This window comes from Mixophyes fleayi, chromosome 7 (assembly GCF_038048845.1).
Source record: "Mixophyes fleayi isolate aMixFle1 chromosome 7, aMixFle1.hap1, whole genome shotgun sequence".
Taxonomy (NCBI): Eukaryota; Metazoa; Chordata; class Amphibia; order Anura; family Limnodynastidae; genus Mixophyes; species Mixophyes fleayi.
This window is the reverse complement of record NC_134408.1, coordinates 42,038,446-42,047,789: the sequence shown is the minus strand read 5'-3', so window position 1 is coordinate 42,047,789 and position 9,344 is coordinate 42,038,446. Positions and strand designations below refer to the sequence as shown.

The following is a 9,344-nucleotide window of genomic DNA, read 5'->3' as shown; positions in this document are numbered from 1 at the left end:
TTCAATTATCATTTTTTTTTATGCAACCACTTTTAATATTGTGAACAGTTTTTAATGAGTTGACAAATTGATACATTGTGCCTTTGAGTACCAGGCCAAAATTATTTCCAATAGTTGCTACCTTACAGACCATATCCACACAGCATTTTCACCTCCACACAATAATCTCACCTACACACATTACCTTATCTCCAGAAAGCAGTTTTACCTCAACAAACTCACCTTCTCTGGAAAATGTCCAGATATTTTACGGGCCACAGACAGCATCTCCTGCACGTTGCTGTCATTTTTAAAAAGCTCTGCACCACCAACATTATTGTGTGAGCAAAACAGGGAATGTGATGGAATTCAACCAGCTGTAATGCTCTCACAATATTGGTGGCGTTATCAGAAATTACATATCCTGAGGAGAGTCCAAGCGGGAAAAGTCATGTTGCACTGACATTCCTTAGTTTCTGTAACAGATTGTCAGCTGTATGCCTCTTAGTGAAGCCAGTGATACACAGCGTAGCCTGCCTCTGAAAAATGTGACGTACTTGTGTACATGCTGCTGCTGTTCCTGCTGCTGAAGGCGAATCACCAACCCAGTGGGCTTTCACACTGATATAATCTTTAGTTTGCCCAGTTCCGCTTGTCTACATATCTATGGTTAAGTGTACAGTGGGTAGAATGGCATTTTGTAGTCCATTAATTATATTTTTTCGAACCTTCTGGTTGAGGTGAGGAATAACTTTTCTAGTAAAATGGTGTTGTGATGGAATTTGGTAACGGGGACACAAGACCTCAAGTAACTTTCTAAAACCAGCTGCATTATTAGTGGATATTGGTCGCAGATCAAGTACTGGCATATTCACCATGGCATCTGTGATCTGCTTTGCGACTGGGTGACAGTTTTCATACTTGCTTTCTCTTGCAAAGGATTAACTGTCAATTGTTGTAAACTACTGGAAGTCTTCTTCTTGGTCTACTTCTGTGATGAAGATTCATCAGCAGCAGCAGCAGTGGGACTAACGCTCAAGAACTCTTCTGAGGAGTCCAGGATAGTGGAGGAGTCATCTAGCCTTAGCAACTTGGATGAAGGACTAACTCCGATCGCTACTGAGGATATTTATGAGGATGGTGTTGTGGGTGTAGATTGCAGGTGTCGTGATCTAGCTGAGAGAAGGGACCTAATTGATGAAGGACTGTTTAATGTTATTTTTTTAGCATATGTTTCCAATTTTCCCAACAGCTTGCCATGAACTTGCTTCAAATGGCGTAACATGGATGAGGTTCTAGATGGTTAAGGTCCCTACGTCTACTAACTGTGGCTTTACAAACGCTAAAAATGGCTAGACAACTGTTGTCAGAATTTGCGTAAAAATAATTCTACACATAAGAGGTGGATTACAATGACCTTCTTCTTATCACGTGCAAGAACTGCTTCCACTAATGCAGGACTTACACAAACAACATCATCCTCATCAACATCCTCATTAGCGCCTTTGTCAGCTACACAAATATCCCTCTTATTCTGTTGCAATTCCAAAGTGGCATCCTCAATTTGTGTATCACCGGCTACACTTAGGCTGTTCATGCACACATCTGCAAAAATGCTGAAAGATGCCTTCTTTATGGGTACACTATCAGAAAGGTCAGGATTACACATAGCACTCATGGATAGACTCTCCTCAGGGATTTGTGTCATTTCTGAATCTGAACATACAGTTTCCTCTAATGCCTTACTGTTTTCTTCCAGCTCTGCTTTTACACGTAAAAGTATTTGGACACGACTTTTGGAGTCCGAATGACAAGGTCTTGCTTGGTCATGACTGACCTTACAAGAAGATGCCTCAGGGAGAGTTGCAGAACTAGCACTCACAGAGAATGGCGAAAGCCTCAATCTTTCCTTGCCACTGCGTTTGTAGAATGGCTTAATTTTTTTCTGCAGATAACTTTGCCTGGAACACCGGGCTTTTTCTTGACCAAAGTGAAAGGTGTTTTTTTACACTTTTGTTTCCCTGACTTAAAAACACTATGCACTTTAACATAGGCTTTAGCAGATGACGTAGAGGGATCACTATCATCATGACTGTGCCAGCAGCTGCTTGATGCTCCTGGTCTTCTGTCTACTGCTGTGAATCCATTTTGATAACACAGTAAAATGTGATTGCAGATTAAGAACAACACTGCCAGCCCTATTATTTGTATTTCAGCAATGACAATTAGCAATGGAGCAATGGACCTCTCCTGTTTGTGTGTTACCTATATAACACAGTAGAATGTGACTGCAGATTTAGAAGACCAAGCCTGCCAGACCTATTATTTGTATTTCAGCAATGACAATTAGCAATGGACCTCTCCTTTTTGTCGGTTACCTATATAACACAATACAATGTGACTGCAGATTTAGAAGACCAAGGCCGCCAGCCCTATTATTTCTATTTCAGCAATGACAATTAGCAATAGAGCAATGGAGCTCTCCTGTTTGTGTGTTACCTATGTAACACAGTACAATGTACCCGCAGATATAGAAGACCAAGCCTGCCAGACCTATTATTTCTATTTCAGCAATGACAATTAGCAATGGAGCTCTCCTGAATGTCACTGGAGACTTTGAAGAACACTGCTACCCCTCCTCTTTCTTTTCTATCTATGACGCTGCCCAACTGCACTACAGACTGCCAAGAACTGTGCTACCCCTTCTGTGTCCCTCTGTGAAATGGGGCTGGATCGTCGTGGAGAGCGGTACTTATAGAATCCAACACTCTCGAGATCCGATTATGTAACAATGATGTTTTGCCTCATTTTCAATTCCGAGGGAAAGTACCGAGCCGGCTCGGCTTGGTACTCAGATCTGCTAAGTTTGGGTGTGTTCGGTTCCTTTACAAGCGCCCAGAACCTGACTAATTTTATACGTATCCTGGGGGAACCGAGTCTGAGCATCTCTACGTGATACAGTCACATTTTAAATTCCCATGTGGTAATACTTCTTCTGGATTCCCTTTGGTATCAAATTCACCAACAGTAGAAATAGTGAAGGCCAGAGGAACTGAGATTTAACACTCATAGATCTTAAATATAATCCCGGGATGAAGGGTTGCTGCAGGATGAGACTAGCACTTTACTCTTACCAAGAATACCATTCTGGATCTGATTGATTACCGCAGCAACCCTTCAGTTTTAAATTTGACTGTATTACGCTATTGTGGTTATTTTTATTTCATTTTATGTACAACTGGTACACCGTTGCTATTAATAAGAAGAATTGAATGTACACAGAACGAGTATAAGTATACGCTTGTTTTACATTATCCTTACTAAGGGTTCTGTCTGGTCTCTTTGGGAGATATTTGGAGCGCTGGATTCACTTCTATCTTCTTTTTTATATTCCTTTCACAACTGGTGTATGGTTGGCAGCAGTTTATTATGCAGCACTGGAATATAGAGCACTGGTGGGTCTTCTTATCTATTCATACATAAGCACATAGGACATAACCAGCTCACTAAAATATGTGTGCATTCTTTCACTATGTCTGCGTTTCGTAAATGACCCTCAATGTGTCTCTCCTATCGTGCATGTCCATGTTTATGTGGTATATTAAAATGGATATTTGTACTTTTGCAATATTTTGTTTTTATGTTGTGTTTTTTGATCATTCAGATGTGTCTCTCTTTTTAACTCAACCCCAAGAATAAAAGAATAACCTTCTCTAGTTTAATGTATATCTTACATGACAGATATACCATAATGCGATACTGTAGAGTATATATACTTGCGTAAGGCTAATATAAACAGTAGTAAGGCAGTTTACCTTATTTGATCTTCAGATAGATTATTACTTCAGTGGAAAAGATTTTATTAAGCCGAGGTCTGCTCTGCGTGCTATTTTGAATGTCATATAGAGAAGTATATCTGATACAGTATCAGATAAAGCCCATAACACATTAAAGCACATATTTAATTTCTGCTTTAGCTATTAGTATATATATTAGTAAATGAGGATTTTATTTTGTCACCCATCTGCTGTGTTTAACTCTTGTTTCCAACCCAATCTCTTTATTGGTGTGATATTTTTAAAGATAAATAGTGGTCTTAAAGAAGATGGTTCTTTACATTGTATTTCACAGATAAAATTCTAACCTGTGGCAATGATGGCAGCTCATTTTGAGAACAAACATCTACAAGTCAGTGTCTGCAGATACTGCTGGCGCTCACAGATAAGATTTTCTCCCTTATTAAGGCAAACACGGAACCATTACATCTAATCCTAAAAAAAGCCTTCAATTTGCAGGTTTGAAAATGAAAAATAATTTCTTAAAGAGGACCTATCAATAAAAAGTACACTTATAGTTTAATAGATTGTATAAAATGACAGAGAAATAAACCTTGCATATTCACACCCAAAAATAAATAGCATTGTTTATATTTTCTATTGCGCGATTCAAATGCACCTGGTTTTAAGCAACGTGCATAGATTTTTCCCATGAGAATATCAGAATATGCAGACCTGCAAAATTGTGATGGGAGAAGCTTGTAGACTTGCTTGCTGAACACAGATTGGGTAGATGATTGCTTGAATATACTATATCATAGTTCCAACAACTGTGGTAAACAGCCAGATTGAAAAATGAGTAGTCAGCATCGGTGGAAATCACTTCCACGGTGACGAAAAATCCGACACCCAGAAGACCTGCAAGAAAAGAACAATTTAATGAAAAAACGACAGCAATATTGACAGATCTACCTGAAAAACGGCTCTGCAGATATCCAATGGCAGCAGTAGGATGACAGGACCGCCTTCCGACTGGCCAGCTCTCCGGCAGTAGTGTCTGATGTCAGTGCGACCTGAAGGAATTAAAATGTAAAGCGGCAATGTGGGGACCACGCAGGTTAACTGTTTAAACAGTTAACCTGCATGGTCCCGCTTTAACTTTTAATTCATTCAGGTCGTACTGACGTAAAATCTTTAGACAAATACACAGGCAATACTGTGCACCCTACTGTAAGGTGCATTCAGCTCTGCCTTCAGGAGTAGTACAGTGTGAAGTGGGATATACCTCCCAGCTCTCCTTGCAGCTGTATCAAATCCTGACTAAGCGAGACAGTCACCCAAATTAGGGACTGTCTTGCTCTCTCCTGCCTGTTCTTGGTGCTTTCACTACTTGTGGCTGCTGGTGTCTTTAGCTCAGTTGCTGCTTATGGCCCCCAACATTCAAATCCTGGAATGTTAGGAGCCCTATTTGCAAAAAAAATTGGGTATTATGGGTATATGAATAAAACTCCAACCAGCCCCAGTATTAAATCAATAGCACCCACATAGGCCTCCCTCCAGCCCCAACTTTAAATTCTAGTATTTACATTTGATAAGTAGATCTATTTCTCTCCAATCAGCCACAACATTAAAATACTAGTGTTCCCATTTAATAAATAAATCTATTTCTCACAACCATCCCGGCATTAAATAATTCATATTTATATTTAATAAATAGCCCTCCCCCACAAATTTAGCCACACATTCAATTATTAGCCCCGACCCACCTCAGCATTCAATTAAAGGTCCCGTCACCTCACTTTAAATTATTAGGCCCTATTATTAAATAAATAGCCCCATCATTCCCACACAATAAAATTAACAGCACCCACCATTAAATAATTAGATCTGACACACAGTCCACCATTAAATTAACAGCCTAGCTAACACCCAATTAAAGTAGCGATCCCCCCACCTCGGCAATAAATTAACAGGTCTATTTATTAAATGTAAATGCTATTTTCCTCAAACCATCACTACCAATAAATAATTCATATTCACATTTAATGAATAGGCCTCATCCTCCCCAAACAGCCCCACATTCAATAGCTCTAAAACAACCCCATCATTAAATTAAAGGTCCTGTCACCTCACCTTAAATTAATAGGCCCACTATTAAATAAATAGCTCCACCATTGCCCCACAAATATATTAATAGCACCAACCATTAAATAATTAGCTCCCACCCACAGTCCACCATTAAATTAATAGCCTATCTACCACCCATATTACAGTAAAGACCCCCACACCTCGGCAAAAAATGAATAGCATTTCAGTTTAATAAATATGCCTATTTCCTGCAACCATCACTGCTATTAAATAATTCATATTCACATTAATAAATAAACTCATTCTCTCCAAACTCAGCCCTACACTCAAGTAATATCCCCAAAACCACCCAAGCATTAAATTAAAGGTCCCATCATCCCACCTTAAATTAAACCCCACCATTAAAAAAAATAGCCCCACCATCACTCCACAAAGAAAATAGCACCCATTAAATTAATTTAAATTAGTCTCCATCCACACTCCACCATTAAATGAAGACTCCCCTCCCTTTCTTCATACATTATAGTAAGATAACCCCTCTTCCTTCCCTCACACATTATATTAAAAATAGACTGATGTGAGTGAGTTCTTTGTACAGCGCTGCGGAATTAGTGGCGCTATATAAATAAATGATGATGATGATTAATATACCCTCCTCCCTTCCCTCACACATTATACCATTATACTCTCCTCCTTCCCTCACACATTATATCATTATACTCCCCCCTCCCTTCTCTCACACATTGTATCGTTTCATTTGATTTTAGAACTAGACTAAAAATCTTTATAAAATCTCTATGAACGTTGGACCGATGTTGGGCAAATTCTGCAGTGTGTATGTACTCACGACCAGCAGTGTAGGCCGTTCTCTATAGAGTTTACACAATCACAGCCTTTTAGGCAGATGGTTATGACAGATGAAGAGCACAGACCTGAACGTAAAGCAAGTAAAATTGCATTACTGTGTAAGTATGAATTAGCATGCTGATCAGGACTTTCAGTCGTTGGTAAAATCGTTAAAGTTATCGCATCGGGAGACATTTTCTATAGTATGTACCCAGAATTACTCTGGTAGTAAAGCAATTTGACACATACTCACTGAATTATATATATTAGATGTGATGTTTTTGAGAACTGGTACTTTACTGACAATTATTCTGTAGTCAGGACAGTCAGGGCATGGAGACATTAAAAAATTGCAAAGAGAAAAATAACTTGTTATTATGGGCATGATTCACATACAAGGTGGTCCATAAATGTGGAAACAACCTATTAAAACGGAAATAAGCACGGCAATATGAATCCAGTGTCTACACATATGATCTGAGTGTGGTGGAAAACTTTTTAGAGTATGTGGCCAGTACAGCCAGATCATATGTGTAGACACTGGATTCATTTTTTCTTACTCATTTCCATTTTAGAAGGTTGTTTCCACACTTATGGACATATGCATTTAACAAAAAGAGTTTAATGCCTATGCAGATGTCATAGTTCCAGTTATACTATACCTGTACTCCATAACCCCCCGCAATAATTGTCTTTGTTGCACATAGATGGGCTGGCACTTGAAACATATACATTTTTCAAGATGACTACTGAATTCATAAACTTTTGCACGCCCTCGGAATTGAAAGCGAGGCAAAACATCATAGTTGCGCCATCGTCTTGGATCTCGCGAGCTTTGGATTCTATAAGTACCGCCTTCCACGGCGATCCAGTGCCATTTCACAGAGGGACACAGAAGGGGTAGTACAGTTCTTGCCAGTCTCTAGTGTAGCTGGGCAGCATCATAGGTAGAAAAGAAAGAGGAGGGGTAGCAGTGTTCTTCAAAGTCTCCAGTGACATTCAGGAGAGCTCCATTGCTCGCTGAAATACAAATAATAGATCTGGTAGGCTTGGTCTTCTAAATCTGCAGTCACATTGTACTGTGTTATATAAGTAACATACAAAGAGGAGAGCTCCATTGCTCCATTGCTAATTGCCATTGCTGAAATATAAATAATAAGTCTGGCAGGCTTGGTCTTCTAAATCTGCAGTCACATTTTACTGTGTTACATAGGTAACATACAAAGAGGAGAGCTCCATTGCTCCATTGCTAATTGTCATTGCTGAAATAGAAATAATAGGACTGGCAGTCTTGGTCTAAATCTGCAGTTACATTTTACTATACCATAGCTCACTCAGAAACGGGAGAGGTGGCAGGGTTCAGTGCTGAAATAGAAATTGTAATAATAGGGCTATCAGTGTTATTAAAATTATCCAGTGACATTCTATTGTGCCATAGCTCATACAAAAACAGGAGGGGTGGCATTGTTTAGGTCACTCTCCCGTCTCAGTCATGATGATACTAATCCCTCTACTTCATGTGCTAAAGTCTATGTGCAAGTGCATAGTGGTTTTAAGTCAGGAAACAAAAATGTAAATAAAAAGCTTGTATCTTTTGTAAAGAAATAAACACCTCTCTAATAAAGGTGAAAGTTTACTGTAGAAAAACATAAAATTGCCAACATGCCATTCTACCCAAAATATTACCAAGCATATCAGCATCAGCTAGCTCCCTTCTCTCAGCTAGATCTCAGCACCTGCAATCTACACTGTCATCATATTCACCCTCATCAGTGTGTACATCATACTAATTCATCCCCGCTGGAATCCACCATAACAGAAGTTTGTGTACATTAATGTAATTGCTGGTACTAGCCTTCCTCATGAAACTTGTAGTTCATTTTACGGAAGAGCTGTCACGATTTTTGGGCAATTCTTTTAGACCAGACCAAATGTCAAAATGTTGTGCAGACTCATCTACATCACCACTGTGTGTCTTGGGAAAGCTAAGTTTTTTCCTAGCAGCAATTTCCAAAGAAACTGAAGGAGAAGACATTATTGTCTCATGTACCACTTGAGCTGTCAGCGCTGATCAGGATCTCTTGAGATCTGGGTCAGATGGAAAGAAAGAAAAAACATAGCTTTTGAACCTAGGATCAAGCACAGTTGCCAAAATGTAATGATCCAATTTCAAGATGTTGATAACTCTTGGATCCTGGCGAAGCGAATAAAGTACTTAATCTACAAGTCCAACATAATTAGGGGAATTGCTTTGTTTCATTTCCTTCTTCAATTTCTCTGGCTGCTTTTCAAAAAGTCTAATTAGGGGAATCACTTGACTCAAGCTACCAGGGTCTGCACTCTCTCCACAGGTGACTACTTTGAGTGGTTTTAGCACCTTGCACAACACAGAGAGTATTCTAAACTTGACTGGATTAAAGCACGTTCCCCCTAAGTTCTATTCATCTTGCAGCTACTGCATTCTCCTACATACTGTTGCAGAATCCCGAAAATGACCCTATTATTATTATATTTCAGGACACAGACAGCATATCCTGCATGTCATTGTCATTTTTTAAAAAGTTCTGCACCACCAAGTTGATTGTGTTTGCAAAACAGGTGAATGTCATGGAATTCCCCCCACTGTCATGCTCTAACAATATTGGTGGCGCTATC

At 39.3% G+C, this 9,344-nt stretch overlaps 1 long non-coding RNA gene across 1 annotated transcript in view; it reads right to left on the bottom strand.

Annotated features, from left to right (window-relative positions):
* Positions 1 to 4,309: 4,309 nt before the first annotated feature.
* Positions 4,310 to 9,344, bottom strand: part of LOC142098686 (uncharacterized) — an 81,823-nt gene continuing 76,788 nt past the window's right edge. Inside the window, exon 3 of the long non-coding RNA XR_012678391.1 lies at positions 4,310 to 4,673. This is a non-coding gene — a long non-coding RNA (uncharacterized LOC142098686). The remainder of the gene's footprint in view (positions 4,674 to 9,344) is intronic.